Source organism: Gallus gallus, chromosome 5, assembly GCF_016699485.2.
Source record: "Gallus gallus isolate bGalGal1 chromosome 5, bGalGal1.mat.broiler.GRCg7b, whole genome shotgun sequence".
Lineage (NCBI taxonomy): Eukaryota > Metazoa > Chordata > Aves > Galliformes > Phasianidae > Gallus > Gallus gallus.
Genome location: NC_052536.1, coordinates 52,019,798 through 52,036,280, shown reverse-complemented (window position 1 = coordinate 52,036,280; position 16,483 = coordinate 52,019,798). Strand labels below are relative to the sequence as shown.

The 16,483-nt window shown below is 43.5% G+C and overlaps 1 long non-coding RNA gene across 8 annotated transcripts in view; it reads left to right on the top strand.

The window, feature by feature from the left end:
- LOC101751780 overlaps positions 1-16,483 on the top strand; it is a 136,179-nt gene that overhangs the window by 63,794 nt on the left and 55,902 nt on the right. For 5 of the 8 annotated variants that reach the window (XR_005860201.2, XR_005860199.2, XR_005860203.2 and 2 more), the window contains exons 1-6: positions 6,316-6,508; positions 7,884-8,102; positions 13,709-13,959; positions 14,685-14,872; positions 15,764-15,937; positions 16,034-16,158. This is a non-coding gene — a long non-coding RNA (uncharacterized LOC101751780). Of the gene's footprint in view, positions 1-6,315; positions 6,509-7,880; positions 8,103-13,708; positions 13,960-14,684; positions 14,873-15,763; positions 15,938-16,033; positions 16,159-16,483 lie in introns of those variants that run through there. The other 3 variants (XR_005860200.2, XR_005860198.2, XR_006939398.1) reach the window with 3 other exon arrangements.

Here is a 16,483-nt window from a genome sequence, read left to right as displayed (position 1 = left end):
TTTTTCTTTCCTTTTTCCTTCTTTTTGGTAGGGTAGCTCTGTGAAATGGGATTTGGTGGTTCTGGTTGACAGCAAGTTACATCTGAGTCAGCAGTGTGCCCTGGCAGCCAAAAGGGCCACTGATACTGAGCTGCTGGAGCTCAGGGAGTGTTGGGACACTGCTCTCAGACATAGGGTTTGAATTTTGGATGGTGCTGTTTGGAGCCAGGGATCAAACTTGATCCTTGTGGGTTCCTTTCCAACAGTGGATGTCCTGTGATTCTGGGATTTTCTGACTCTGCATGTGTGGGTGAGCCCAGCCCTGGTCTCCTTCTTCAGGAGGTCTCTTTCTTCAGGGCAGCTGCTGTGCTGCTACATTATGTAGGCTCTGTAGCAGGACTCCGCACTCCAGCATCCTCCATCCAGGGCTGCTTCCCACCTCCTTGCTGCCCCAAAGGGCACATGCTTGGGAGAGTGCCTGAAGATGGTTATTAGGGGTCTGCTGAAGGCATGTGTGGCTATCTGCTCCTGGACATGTCATGACCATGGGGTGCCTCTGCCTGCAGGTCTTGCTCTACCTGCTGTGCCCTGTGGCATTGTTTAGCTGGTGTTGGCAGCACGTGGGTATTCCAGGATCAGCTGGCAACTAGGGACCCTTCTGTGATTAAACACTGCTAATAAAGCTTTGTCAAAGCTGATGTTTTTCAGGCTGCATTTTTAATGCCATTGATTCGGGATTTATGCTCTTGTGACGGGATCCTCACATGTGCAGGCGGAGGTGGCTCATTCCTTTCCTTCAGTAATTGCTCAGATGCCCTTTATGTGGAGAAGGGAAAGTGTGAGGTGGTGAGCAGCTGAGTAACCTCTAGCTGCTACTGCATCTTCAGGAGGCCTTTCCGTCTGGCAGGTGTAACCTTTGGAGAAGACATATGCTATCATCACTCTTCCTTTCCACCCACCAAGCTACAATCGAGGTGATGTGTGATTGGATGGTTCACAGAGGAACCTCAGGGCAGGACTGCTTGAAATATCCGGGTAACAAATATAGCTTTATATCAGCTCTATAAAGCTTCCTTTCTATCAGGGTACGTACACATTCCTAATGCTGGAGCAGATTCTGTGCAACTTTTTGCCTTTGCAATTGGTCCTTGCAATGCCTTGCAGCTTGATATGGTACTCATAAGTTTGTGATTACCTAGACAGTAAGAAAGACTGATTTTTTTTTTTTTTTTAGAGATGTGCCACCTTTACAAAAGTTTGGATAACACTGGCTTAGAGTGACCTGAGAGAAGCTTTGCCTTATTCTGAACTTTGATAGTTTGTGTGAGGCTGATAGGTGAGAGGAGAGCACACTGAGCACATACCACTCACTTGTGCCTCGTCTGCTCTTTACAACACCTCTGTGAGAGCTGTGGGAAGAGTTGGCTGCAGAACATGATCAGAGGGGAAATGGTCAGAGCTTTATGCCCATTTACACAAAGAATACTGACCGTGGGATATGTGTGACTGCAGACCCAGCTGTCTTCTATGGGAGTGAGTGTGGCTATTGTACACTGTGGGCAAGCACACTCTTCCACCAAAGAATTTGAAATGAAGCAATTTGTTACCCCTCTCTGGGATTTCGGAGGCTCTGTCTGCTCAGACAGAGTAAAAACTTCAGACACATTCCCTGCGTGTGCTCATATAAGCTGTAGAGCACAAGGTATGCCCAGCACTTCCAGAAGCCATGGGCCTTTGGTCTGTACACTGGACAGATTGTCTGTATGTGCACAATAAATGCTGCGTGTTTCCATCCACAGACCATCTGTGAAACATAGGCATGGTATGTCTGATGCTTCTGGAAAGCCTGGCACAGAAATATGGCATCCCTATGGCTGATGCTCTGCTATGTATCAGAGACCAGAATTTTCAAAGGACTTTAGGCTTTCAGCTGCTGCTGATTTCAGCATATCTTCCAGAGAAGGTACTGTGCAGTGCTTGGCCTCCATGACTGGGACGTTTGGTAGGACAGATGTTGCATGTGAAGGTCATAAGGTGACAGAGTTCTTCATCAGGAGGCTCTTTGAAGACAGGGGTGCAACTTGGAAGTCTACACAGTGCAGCTGGGGCCAGGGGGAAATTTTTTTATGATTTCAATGTGATGAAAAGGCTGTGTGATGCTTAATGGGACTCTCCAGAGAGAGAGAGAAAAAAAAAGCACCTTACTGGCATTGATGGCTGTTTTATTTTCTCACTTATTAACTGCCCTTGAAATAACAGACTATTGTAAAAGTATCACTATTTTCCTCTCCGGTGGATACCTGATTCATATCTTGTGAGCTGTGCATGCCCTGCCAAATGAGAGTGATGTGTTTCCCAGCTGATAGCTAAATAACTCTTCAAGTGACTTACTGCCTCGCTTAGTAGCTCTGGTATACTTGATCTCCACCTGATGAGCCCTCCCCATGCAGAACAAAATTTACTTAATTTTGCTCTAATTCAGAAAGCCATTTGCATAAAAGTTCAGTGGTGAGAAATTGCCCAGAGGCTTTTCTCTTGCATTTTCCCTATGGGAGGGTTCGAATTTGAAGCTCTCCCAAACGAAAAGGTCAGCCCGTTTATTCCGAGCCTTTCTGGAGACTAACCTATAGCCAATATTTACACAGGAGAACATTCTCATTAGCCCACTCCCGCTGTTTCTTGAGACTATTCGGAAGATTTTTCAAATGTGCAGTTGTCCCATATGAAAGAATGAATTGAAGGGAGATTTTTGGAGAGGTGCCCGTTGTCCCACCAGGGCTTTACTGCCTCTGGAACTGCGATAGGTGTCTGGGAACAATTCAGCAGTACTTCACATCTCGCTCACCTTAAACTCCTTTCTTAGCTCACCTAATTCTCCTCATCTCCCATTCCATTTCCTTTTTTTCTGGACCCTCCTACCTGCCAACTCTAATTCGTTATGCTGGCTCACAGTAGCTGCAATCCCAAGAATCCAGAGGCACTACTGAAAGCATTAAGCTATCTATGCTTCCCTCTCAGATGTCATCCTTCCCATCCTTTTGTTATCATCAGCCATCCCACTTTTCCTTGTCACTGAATCACTGGTATCTTTGCTGAAAAGTCATTGTAAGATGTCCATTTAATTTTGGGGCAGGAATCTTTGTGTCTTTAAGTTCTTACTTACCTGTCCCACATCTTTCCCTATTGTTTATTTTATTCATAGCTCTTAACTGCACATTTCTGTTCAAATTGGTATCCCTTGCAAGACCTCATTCTGTTTAACTTCTGGCATTTCTCATTTTAGTCTTGAGCCTCTTGACCCCTAAAGTACTGTTCCCTTTGCTGAGCTTTTCTTCCATTCTTTGCTGGCTCTTGGTTGATTGCTATTATCCTTTGTTGAGGTAGCTTACTCACTTAAATTTAGAGTAATTTTTACAGGGTTTGGTTTTCCCAACTTGGGAGTTGTGCTGGAGGTAGTTTCTATGCTTTTGGCTGAAATCTCAGGCTTTTCCCACATTCAGGACTTGCAGTTCTTTAGTCCGGTGGAGTTCACTAATTATTTCCCTTAATTTCTCAAATTTTGCCCATTTGAAATGTAGAACTTTAATTACAGACCTCTTTTTTGTTTACTGTTCTATTTAAATTAAACTGAATCAACTTGTGATCGCTCAGTCAAAGGTTATTTTCTTTGATCACTTCTCCTGTAATGGGCTTGCTATTTACCAGAATGAAACCTTAAATAGCCTCGGTGGTTCAGCGCACTTTGGTGGATTAATTTGTTGGCAATTACATCTAAGGCTGTCTGGGTCATGCTGCAAATAGTAGCTTCTGTATCTGTGTGAAGCTGTATTTACTTATTTCAAATCTAGCTCCTTAATGACGTGGTACATCATCTGTGATGTTGATAAAGAAGCAAAACAAACGTTAAAAAGCCTGGAGAGGAACAGAGAACAGAATATAGAGCATTTTTTATGTGACTTTGTAACTCTTCAGTGCTATGTGCGTTTCTGGTACACCTCATCTCTTAAAAGATGCAGCATAAATGGAAAATGTCCAGAGATGGGCAGCAGGAGTGGAATGTGGAAGAGCTCTTTTTTGAGGAAAAACTGGTGAGAATAAAAGTTGTCAAGCTGGAGAGGGGATAAATGAAGGTATCTCTACTGGTGGGCAGGATAACATAAAGATGGTAAATAAGGAAGAGTTGTTCACAGGAAGAGCAGATTATGATGTTTCCAAAGTGGTTCCCACGTCACAGGCAGAGATAATACAGGAAGATTAATAGCAATTTATATTTGGTTTTCCTTTCTTTGACTATTTGTACAGGCCAGGGCAGCGTTTGGCTCTGCATTTTGCTTAATTTCCAGGCACCTTTTCAGATGGAAGCTTTTCGGTGCTTTCTCCATGCTCTGGTAAGCAGCAGGTCACGGTGAAATGCCATAGAAGCATACACCTCTGCCAGTGTTGTCTAAGGAATAAAGGTAGGTAAGGTCAACCAATTAAGGAGGTGTGACTGGCTCATAAATATGTCCAAGATAATGATCTCGCATATGGTATAGCTGTGCAACTGTGTTCTTAGGGGGCAGAAATCCTGTGACAAGACCACTGGGCTTCGTTACCAAACTTGATCCTTTTCTGTCTACCTCTCCGTTCACAGAAGGTGCTGCCAAAGCTGAGTTCACAACATGCAAACCTCCAACAGCTGCCTGATGTTCTTTTAATCTTTCACATATGCTGCATTCAGCCTCCTCACGGTTACAAGAAATACTCAGTACAGTTTTTTAAATCCTGAAGCTTCCCACGAGGTCTCTGTTTTGACTTATGTCCCCCCCTCCAAAGCAAAGGTAACAGGCACTTTGCCACTGCCAGATGCGCTCAAGCAGTGGGTGTGAGCTTGAATGACTGGAGTCTTCTACCCTGCTCTTGGTAGCTAGATGGTGAAAGATACAGGTCTGTACTGGTGCACGTGGGGAGAGCAATCCATTTCCCCTGGGTTGTTTCATTCCTCAACCTTTTGCCTTATCTGCTAAGGTTCTGAATTCCTCAGGCGAACTTTCTCTGCACTGTTTGTTCCAAGCCAACAACAGTGAGATCATAGGCTGGCCCCTAAGCACCGCTGTAACGCTGGGATGAATGATCCTATTTTTAACTGCACAGATCGTACTATACTGGTGCACTCTCACTTTGATGCTTCCAGACCAGTCACGTGCACATCGTTCTGATGATTGATTTTTCTGTGGTTGCTTTGAAAAACGTCAGTTTACTACAGATTTAATGTGAATAGGAATATAAAGAAGCATTGTTCCTATTTTGTCTCTCGTGCAATAATCTCCTTTGGAGATTTTCCAAGCTTCCTTCTTCCCTAGGATTTGGTATTGGTGTTTTTGTCCCTAAAAATCTTTGATTGTTGCCCCTACATTAGTCTGCCTTTAGAGCAGCTTCGATTAAAGCTCATCAAATTTAATACTTCTTTTTATTAACTCATGGATACATTTACTTTAACAAATACTTTTAAATTTCTTCCTGTTTCTCCACTACTCGGACTTCCTATTTTTTTCATTAATACATTCTACATTAAATCTTTATAATCTTCTTCACCTTCATTCTATGCCAGTCTATGAGCGATCATTTCAAAGCTAGGACTGGAATTCTTCATGTTTTCTCCAGCATTTCAGACTACTTTTCCTGGGCTGCCACCTTTGTTCTGACTCTGTGTCAGAGTTGTTTTGTCCTTTTATTTGTCCTTGCAATCTCAGGAAATAGTCCCTTGATTTTCCCCATGAGAGGGTCACCAGCAGCTCGCTGTCTCCTTGCAGCTTACCAATTCCTGACTCATTTAATGATCCAGAGCCTGGTTAATAGAGTGACTCACCAAAATATTTCACATCTCTTTGTATCGGTTGAAAGCACCCTTTTGCATCAGCGTGCATTTATACATAAATATGTATGTGCCATCCTGCTAACTTAGGGTTCTATTTACCTGCTCATGAGTCTGTCTATCACTGTTCTCGATGGAAATTACATCAATGTCTTTCCTTTACTTTGAAGCGATTTCTAGACAGCTACTTATCAAAGAATATTAACATTGATGGCAGATCTATTTCCCCATTCCTGCAATCAGCAATTCTACCCATTGAAACTGTTTTTTGTAGACCCGTGACTGATGCAACAAGAAGAGAAAATTGTATCTGGGAATGTGGTCATACTTCATGTAGCAGAGGGCAGTAGAACCAAGTACAAGGGGCTGAACAGGTGTGCTATTCCACTGTGCATTCAGGGAGGGAAGAATTTAACTCCGTCAAATTTAGTTAGCTATTAACTTGAGCAAGGCAAAGAGCCTCGCAGGATTCTCCCATAAGCAGACATCCTGAGCATTGATCCTGACAAGAAGTGCTATGTAAACTGCAGTAGTTTTAAATGCAGAGCTTTTTTCTTTCTGTTTCCCTCTCTGCTTTGGCATGTCTTTGCTTTATACCTTCTGAAGTTTAGCATCTGTCAGGATTTTTGGACTGGACGTTTTTGTCGTCGTTGATCAGCAGAATTACTGTGCACTGTAAGTTACAATTATTTACCAAGTGCTACTTAAGCTATCTGGTTTTGGGCATCTAACATAGAGGGCTGAAGTGTCGAGGATCCCTTTTCCTTCACAGAGATTAATCTGTCCTGTTCCATGACAAAGCTCACCCAGGTATCATTCTTGGGATATCGTAGGAAAGCTCAGTGCTGAGCCTCCTGGAAAACAACACTGGGATTGAGTTTGCAGGGGGGAAATAGTACCATATTCTTGCCTTTTCTCATGGTTCCTGGAATGGGCAGGCACTAAATCAAGCTCAGCAGCAGAGCTGCTCTGCACACCAGTGCTCAGTGCTGCAGCTGGTATCAGTACAACTGTCACTGTGCTCTCGCTATAGCAGTCCTTCCGTATGATACATGAGATGTTCCTGGCCTGGATTCAAAGGGCAAAGGGGAGAAGGATAACAGTACACACTCTGGCTTTTGAGCATTTTGTTTACTGGAACATCCTTTTAACCATTCAGCAGTGTGTGCTGCTGGGTTAAGGGAAAGTCATTAGTGTTGTCCTTGGTAAGTGGATCAAGTAATAGTGCCATATGTTCTGATGCAGTGAAATGCAGTCACTGTCTAGAAGCCTTTTCAAATGGAAAATCCCAAACTAGGGTCATATTTGCGTGCTTTGCTTTACCCTGGGGATATGCACCATTGCTTCTTTGCCAGTATCACTAAAGTACCTAAGCGTACTGTTTGCACCTGTACAAATCAGAGACATAGGAGATCACAGGAGACACTTCCTACTGAAATAAGTATCTTCACTGCCTGAGTTTGTTTTAAAGCAACGTCTGTATATTACCTTCCTCATGGAGTCTGAGCTGTGTGCCACCTCGCCTTGTTCTGGGGATTTCCTTATTGTGACTTCAGCTCCACAGCCTCAGATATTCCCCAGAGAGCACCGCTGTGCCCCCGCACCCAGCTGCTGAGGCACAGGGCTCACTGAGAGGTGTGAAGCCCTGCCAGCTCTGTGAAGCCATCATCAAGACAGCAAAAATTAAACAAATGGCAAATTAGTAGCATTGGACCCTGGTGTGTTCTTCACAAGAGGCTCAATTCTGTGTTGGCTCACATCTTAATCCACCCCAGCTGACACGCATCAAGCATAAATCAGCAGAGGGCCTGGCCCCTGTACTGTGCAAACATTAACTAATTAATCCGCCTTATAGCCATTGCAGGCTGCAAAGGAGTTATTATTGTACTTCTCTTCACAGACTGTGCAACTGAAGCAGAGAGGATAAATGATTAAAGGACACAGATATGATTATCTAAACTTGGGTGCAGAAGGATTCCTGGATATTTCTGGAGCACACTTAACTTGTATTTTTTCTTTTTTCTTCTTCTTCTTTTTTTTTTTTAAGCAGCCTCAACTGAGGAATAAGCAGGAGGAGCTTGGAGACGAGATCCAGGGCCTATCCTCATCTCTGTCACACTTATAAATCTGGAGAAATTCCACTTGTTCCTTGAGGACACACAAGGATTTTATTACAGCAGTGTTGAAAACTGGAATCTGGCACATCATATTAACATAAAATGCAAGGGAAAAATACCCATCAACAAGCAAAGGGCAATACAGAAAATAGGTTTGTTACGAGCAAATTTGATGTGTTTGTTTTCTTCTTCTTTTTTTTTTCCTCTGCATTAATGCCATCCAGGCCTCTCCCATATATTCTCGAGGAAATGACTTCGTTATATCAGAGAAATATATTGAAAATGAAATCAGTGGTAGCACCAAATGTGCCCAGACATGACAAGACATTTAAGTAACAACAGCAGAATTCTATCTCCTTTCCTGTTTGTTCCATGTTAACTTATGGAGATTGGTGCTGACTTTCTGGAATGGCTGCAGCAAGCTGTAAATGATGTATGAAAATGAAATGAAAATTCTCTGCCCAAGCCACTGTGCACAGCAATTGCTGCTGAGCTGAATTAATAGCTATTTGCTCCTGTTTGCTCTGACACGGGATGGAGCCAGAGAAGCCAGTAGCAAAGATATTGGAGTACCCATCCACAGGTATCCTGGACAGGACTCCTGCTGATCCTTCACTCCATCTTCAGTGGTGCAGTCCCTTCAGAGAGGTGAAAAGGAGGAGACACAAATGTTTTCAGCCCTTCCTGGAAAAGCCCAAGGGGTTCACTCACAGAATCATAAAATATCCCAAGTTGGAAGAGACCCCTCAGGATTATCAAGTTCAACTCCTGGCTCCACACAGGACCACCCAAAAATCAGGCCCTGTGTCTGAGAGCTTTGTCCAGATGCTTCTTGAACTCTGGCATGATTGGTGCCATGACTGCTGCCCTGGGGAGCCTGTTCCAGTGCCTGACCACCCAAAGTAATAAGTTAGGTAGCAGTGAAACCCACTCAGGCCCTCCTTTTTCAACCTCTGTTTCCTGTCTTTGTTTACTTACCTCGTCCCCATTTTTATCCAACTGTATCTGTGTTGCAACATCACCACCCCTGGGCATTAGGGATGTGCAGGTGAAAGAGGTTAATGGGTGTAATTAAGTGAGCACATGTGTGTGGGTACAATTAGCACCTGGTGATTATGGCGGTGAGGTGATGGGCATGGTGACAAAGGACATTTCTGGTGACCTAGTTACTAAACGCTCTCTGGTAGTCATGCTACAGTGCAAAACTGCAAACAGTGATTATTAATACCATTAAAAATTCATGCAGGCTCAGGTTCTGCAAATGCTCTGCCATGTGAGTGCTCTCTGTGGAGGTAAAGAGGGCACTACAGCAAGCATGGAAAACCAATGTGCAGGTTAACAGTGCACTTGCAAAGTGCCCCTCGGAGTTTTGGGCTTGACCCACCCCTGTGCTGAATCCAGCAGCATCCCATCTCAGCATCCCTCCCCTCCTGGATGTTCACTATGTAGCTGGCCCTCTGATCCCTCCCTTGTTCATTTTTGCATGGGTAACATGTGCAAGTGCAAACCAAAAACAACAGAAATTAAAAAATAATACAAATGCCCCTTTGTGTGATACTCCTTCCCAGCCAAGAAGCAAAGGGAGATGGGATTTAATTTAGGCCAATCCTCTGCTGCATTTCAGATAAAGCATTTTAATCTAGTCCTAGGTTGATAAAAATACCCCTCTCTGATCCTGCAGGCAACTTTTTCTGCCAATTTTCTTTCCAGGGAGGAAGAGAGGAGGAAATATAATTGAAAGAACACTGCTGCATAGAAAATGACACTGACGGAGTAATGCACTTTGGAACGGTGTGCTCTGCCAGCTCCTTGTTTTCTACTATTTTTTCCTCTTTTTACTTCAGAAATTTCAAGCTATTGGTAATCATCGGTATGATTAGCTCTTTTTTTTCTTCTTTTCTTGTTTTTTTATTCCCTGAGCTTCAGCCAGGTAGAAGTCTTTTAAATACAGAATGATGTCTCATTCCAACTTGCACAGTACAGCTTGTTCTCTTTCACCCCAAGCTGAGACTTTTCAGGGTTAATTTATTCATCTAATTGTTGGATGCACATGTGGTATTGCAGTCCACAGTGATTTTATGGACTTAAGGCTATGGTAATGACTTAATAAACATGCATGTGTACATGATTTGAAGGCCATATATTCTCTTGAATGTAATATTTCAGAAAAGACAGCATGAAAAATAAAAGAGTGGCCAGAGGCGTATCTCAGTAGAGGTGTGAAATGCTGAGCTTTTAGTATTTTTTCCAAATTAAAGACTCTGTTTAGAAAAGGTATTACCTGTCCGGTTTCCTGACAGTCTGTGAACATTTGAATAATCAACAGCAACAGGGCTTTTTGGGGTCCCTTTGCCTCCATGCTGTTCTTTTGAGCCCTTCTCTAGCTTCTTAGTATTGGTGTGTGCTTATCCACGGGAAAGCATGGCTGAACTGATGAAGAAAAGGAACGGGATAAGTTTGATGGACAGCATTCATAAGATGTGTATTAAAAATCTGTGATGCTGCTGCTGAGAGAGTGAAGGGGGTGGGGTGGAAAGGAGAAGTTTCAGGGGCTGGTGAACTAAGCTACACCAGCTTAAACAAAACCCAACACAAAAGCACCACCTCTTTTAACGTGCACTCATTTAACACTAAGAGGAGGGCAGATTGGACTTTGTAGCTGATGGGCAGTCTGTTACTCTTGAAAGTTGAAATGATTCTTCATCGTCCCTTTGACAATTACCAAGTCTGATGGTCCGGATGCAACTTCCCCTTTGAGAAGTGCCCAAATGGGCACTGCCCATATAAGAAGGTGTATTTTTCCTGCAGCTGGATGGGAGACAAAGTTTTTGAACTTAGAAATCTAGAATTAGATCTTCAGCTCAATTTGGAATAAAACTCGTCTCAGGTTTTAAGCAGAACCTCGGTCTGGATACGGGAAGCTCAGCTGCACACTGGGGTTTCACCTGTGCTTTGCGACTCTGCTTCCTCCAAGCTGTAACCTGAAAATGACACACTGCATATTCTGGCCATCACTTGAGATGTAAAAATCCTCTTTGATCATGTTGCCCATCATTTTGGTGAGGCAAGCTTCTGCCCAGAGGCTGTTTTGGCCTTCATTGGATTAGGCCCCCAGAGGGATGCCTGTGATCCCTCAACAGGCTTTGGGTTTGATGTTTATTGCTCCTCAGCCCCCTCAGGGGCTGGTCTGGGAGACAGGCCAGTGTGGGCTGTGAATGTAGATGTGAGGAAGTCTTGGGATCTTTAGGAAAACTCATGGTTCATGGCAAGGACCATCCCAGGGTCCTGATGCCCTTGACTTTGCTGTATGCATTTCTGCACCCAACCCCACCTTTGAAAGTTCACTATGCTGAAGGAGCACTTTTTGTCTTTTTTTTTCCTTCTGCCTAAACGATGGCATTTTCTCTCCAAAAAGATGATACTTCTTAGAGGAAGGGCCAATGAAAGATGGCACATGAATTTTTCTCTTATTCTGCCATGACTTTGAGGCACCAACGAGATATTCCTCACTGCCCCCTTCACTTCCATTTACTTTTGGCAAAATAAGCCAAGTTTAACGGATCTTTCCTTTAAAACCAGGAGCTAGAACTGAAAGTTCAGGCACCAGGTTGTGACCCCTTCGAAATCTGTGTTGTTTATGGCTGTTCGCTGCCGTGGCAAGGGCAGCACCACTCTCCCACTTGCTTGATCCAGAGGCAATAGTGATGTTATCATGGCTTTCAGTTGGTTTTATTTGGTCTGGCAGAAGGTGTGATGTAGTAGTCTCCCACTTTTGCATTTGCTGCCCTGCATACTTAACGAGCAGGAGCAGTGTCTGTGCTGTCCCTGCAGACCAGCTATAAGTCTTACTTAACAGGTGCTCAGCAGTGCTGGAAGCTTAAGGGTAATATCCAACAGGCACTGCCCTTGGCGTGCAGCAGCGTGCCTTCATTCAGACTGTAGTGCCTGTGCTTCTCGCTGCTTCCCAGCCTCATTATTTTTCATTTTTCTACTGCTAGTTTTGCTAGTAAGATCCCATTTGTCAAAACTGCTTTATCGAAACAGGGAGAAGATTGGGTTAGGGGATTGTGGTGCATAGTTTCTCAAAGGATGAAGTTACTTCCATAGCACAAGATCACATCAGCCAAGAACTGAAGGTGACTGCAAGCACATTCAGGTGAATGCCATTCATTATTTGTACGTACAAAGAAGATGAAGCTATTCCTCTTTGCCCTCTTGGGAGGTGCTATTTAAATGAGGAAAAGGCAGGTCTTTCTTCAAAGAGCGTACAAGCTAGCCAAACAAGGCAAGGACAGGAGAAAATAAATATTACCCTGACTCCTGAGATCAAATCAAGGCTGGAAGATGCTTAATGATTTGCCTGAGGTGATGTAAGTAGTCCATAGAAGAATGGAGGTAGGAACTGAACCCAGAGCCTCTGACCTGGTGAGCAGTGTCCTCTGAGATGGTGTGTGGTCAGGAAAATGGCAACATAGCAAACGTGAGCTTTTGCCTATGAACTCTGACACCTTGAGAAAAAGTGACAGCATAAAAAAAATCTATCTTATTCCTGACAATATTTTCCTCGTGTTACATCTATTCTCCCTCCCTTCCCCAAAACACGCAATTTCCTGTATTTTTACTGTTACTGTATTTAATAGCTAATCTAATGGTTATCTTTGATAGCAAAATATTTCAAAATACAACTTCCTCTCTCTAAAACTTCCTGAGGAGGGTGAGTGGAGAGGAGATGCAGGGCTCCTCTCCTTGGTAACTGATGATAGGACACATGGGAATGGCACAGAGCTGTGCCAGGGCAATTTCAGACTAGACATAAGGAAAAAATTCTTTACTGCAAGGGCAGTCAAACACTGGAACAGGCTTCTGAATGAGGTTGTTGGTGCCCTTGAACACTGCCTCTCAGTGCTCAAGAGACATTTGCTCAGTGCCTTCAATCATATGCTTTAACTTTTGGTTAGCAATGAAGTGGTCAGGCAAAGACAGGTTGATCTTCGAAGCTCCCTTCCAACTAAACTATTCTGTCCTATCCTGTACTGTCCTATTCTGAATTTTAGGAGGAATTTTTTTCACACAGAGGGTGGTGATGCACTGGAACAGGTTGCTCAAGGAGGTTGTGGATGCCCCATCCCTGGAGGCATTCAAGGCCAGGCTGGATGTGGCTCTGGGCAGCCTGGTCTGCTGGTTGGTGACTCTGCACATAGCAGGGGGGTTGAAACTGTGGTCCTTTTAAACTCAGGCCATTCTGTGATTCTATTAATTTCCTGAACGTTCCAGAATTCTGGATCTCAGAAACATGTTCAAGTTAAGGAATGGGAATATGCTGGCATTTTTTACAGGGCATTCTTCTGGTGAAGAATGAGGAGCTTTGTACTTTGTACAGTATTTTAAGATTGTCCCTTCCTTCATTATCATATTTTATATAGTTAAAAATAGGAGTTATATTCACTGTGTTGGAATATAAGCTTGCAATACACTGTGTAGTTATCAGAAAGACTGTTCTTAATTACCTGCAAAAAAACATTTATTGTCTGAGGTACTCTATGAATATTATCCCTTAATTAGCTGCCTTATTTCAGCTAAATTAAAGAAAGAAAGAACATTCACCATGAACACTTTTTTTAAAAAAATATTATTATTATTAGCACTAACTCTATCCTCTGCAATGGAAAAGAGAAATGAAAGTACTTTATTCTTTCACTGAGCTGAGGTGTAAGGTTTTGTTTTCTGATGAGTTTGTGCTTAACTCTGCTTTTCTAAGAGCCACTTGAAACGGAGCACAGGCTGGATTTTTAACCCGTGGTTGTGAAGGCAGCTCCATTTTGAAGAAGGAAGTTCAGTAATTGCCTCCTGACAGACCTCCCTGTCAATTCTCCGGGATATCAGGGCTGGATTGTTTGCTGGGAAAACGTCTAAAGTCAACAGAGGGAGGTACTGGAAATAGCATTCAGATGGGCAGGGGATATCTAGTGGGTCAGATGGAAGCACATGAAAGAGTCATGCTGAAGCCAGGTAAGGAACCATTTAACAACTGTGTAACTGTGCCTCCTTTTTGGCTACCAGACTTTCCCTGGAGCTTTGACCTGCTAGCCAGCAGTGAGCATGCCTGCTGCTGGTAGATGCAAAGGTTTTTCTGTTGACTTACCCTTGGCTTAGGTGTGAAAACCTTGCCTTGAGGTTGAGGGTAATTACTACTGCATAGCAGAGACATGTGGGGCTGATTAGTTTTGGACTAGATAGGGAGAGGGTAGATGGTTCTCAGTTGGAAATGAAAATAGGAGGGATGCTTTGTTCTGGGAAAGTGCGTGCTTAGGCTGAGGCTTTTTTCCAGACAAGGATTTTAGTACCCAGGGCACAACAGAGGTAAAATTAGGTCCTGTAGGCCAAAACTGTAATGTCAACCAGCTGCTACCTAACTCTGTGGGTGTCTGGGTTCAGTATCTGTCTTTGACCTCTCAGGTCTCTAAATATCTGGTTCAGTGCTCTGTGTGCCCTGTGCTGCCCTGCCTCAGTGATAAGTAGGATGACGTTTAGGTTCCCTAGCAATGCTAAGTGCTGGACAGCAGCTCACGTGTATGAATGAAACACTATCCAAGCTGAAACTGAATCTCACCCCAGAAGAAGTGACTAAATATATATTTTTGTCATTGTCCTCTTTCTTCTTTTTTATTTTGGTTTAGAAAACTTTGCTTTTATACTTCCCTGTAACACTTTATTTTTACTTTTTTTTTTTGCAGTAGTGTGGAGTAATCCTATGAGAATGACCATGGCTGTCTTTACTGATGTGGGAGGAGGGCAGAAGGAATGACTTCAGTGCTGCTTTAATTACTGATCTCACTAACTGCCCTCCAAACCAGCAGGGTTTTGCCCGGAGCTGTTTCCAAAAGCCAGAATGCGCTTCTGTAACTGATTTACACCTGAAAGGGTAATTGCTTCCTGACTCTGCGCTGAAGTATTTCTAAAACCCAACAGCATATCATGGAGTTTCACCACACACCTCCTCCCCCCTACAAAGCTGGGCTTTCCCCACTTAGGAAAGTTCCTTCATTAGCTCTGTCTTAAAACACCTCCCTGATAGCAACACAGGCACAGCCTATAGCTGGAATTGCTTGCCAACCTGATGTAGTCAGGACCAGAATGTCCGTCCTTTGGTAGATTTCTTGAAATAACTGGCAAAATCAGTGCAAGCAGGCTTAAAATGGCAGGACAGTGCATGAGCAAACACTCACGTGGGAGATGCTCCAGCTGAATGTGCCTGGTGCTGTTATGACCCACAATGATACGGTGCCAAAGGAGCAATCATAAAAGAAAAAAAAAAGCAATGCACCAGAAAGCCACTTTCCTCTGGTGGTCCCCAAGCAAATGCGGCTCTGGCAAGGATAGAAGATAAAAACAAACCCCTGTTTGTGGGTGTACTGTTGCGGAGGTGCTGGTGCTCTTTAGGCACTTTATGAGTGATGTGACAGCTTCCCTGACTGAAGTAATTCCGAGTACTGTAACATGAGGTGTCAAGGCAGACAGCAGAAAACATTTCAATCCTTTTCATTAGAACAAAATGCTATTCTCTTGACGGCTTTCAAATGCATATTGTTTAGCTATTATGTGCTAACCTTGACTACTATATTCCGAGCACAATAGCAGTGGGAGCTTTCTGCTTTTTTGTTTGGCTAGTGATCACGGTAAGAGGATTTCTCTTTTGCAGGGTCAGTAAAATATTCTGTTACAAAGGAAAATAAAAGAAAGAAAGAAAATTAAAAGGATGTATTTATGTTACAGCAGCAGTGTCTGAGGTCTCCACTTGTGTTTCACATGTCAGGTGGCTCTGATGGTTCCCCAGTATGGATTTTTACCCCAGTGAAGCTTGTACTTCTGGTAACAGAAATCAAAGACTGTAAGTGTATCCTGCCTGGACTGCTCACATTGCTGGTGACAAGTGATGCGAAAGTGACTGCACTGTCAGCTACTGGAAGCCTCAGGCAACGTGCAGCAGGTAAATGGTTAATTAAAACAATCCTTCAAGGATACCTTTAAGGTATCCTCCGTGGGGAGTTATTGATGGAAATGCCTGCTTCGTGTTTCCTCTCAGGGCTACATACAGGGCTAGTTGCCTTAACTGCTTTTGACATTTCTTCTCTCTGACCATGAGGTTGCTGAGATGGGAGATTAAGTTGCTCGTGGAAGAATGAGACCTGACACAGGTGAAAACCACAGGTAAAGATTTAGAAGTGTGTGAGCAATACTTCAAACCCGATGAAGCCTGGGCTCTTTTTTAGACTCAGCCGTACATCCTGGAGGATAGATGTTCTCACCTTTCTAAGCCTATGCTTGCACAAAGGCCCAACTGATTTTTTCCCCCTTCTCCTGAGCTGTCAATTTCCACAACTCGTCTTTTTCTCATCTTTTTTTTTTTTTTCTTCCCATCATTTGATTCTTCATTTTTGATCAGCAACCTCATTGTGTTCCTCTTAACAAGCAGCAATCCCCATCCAAACCCTTCCTCACGACCTCCTGTCTCTTCCCATCCGTTCCTACCTTC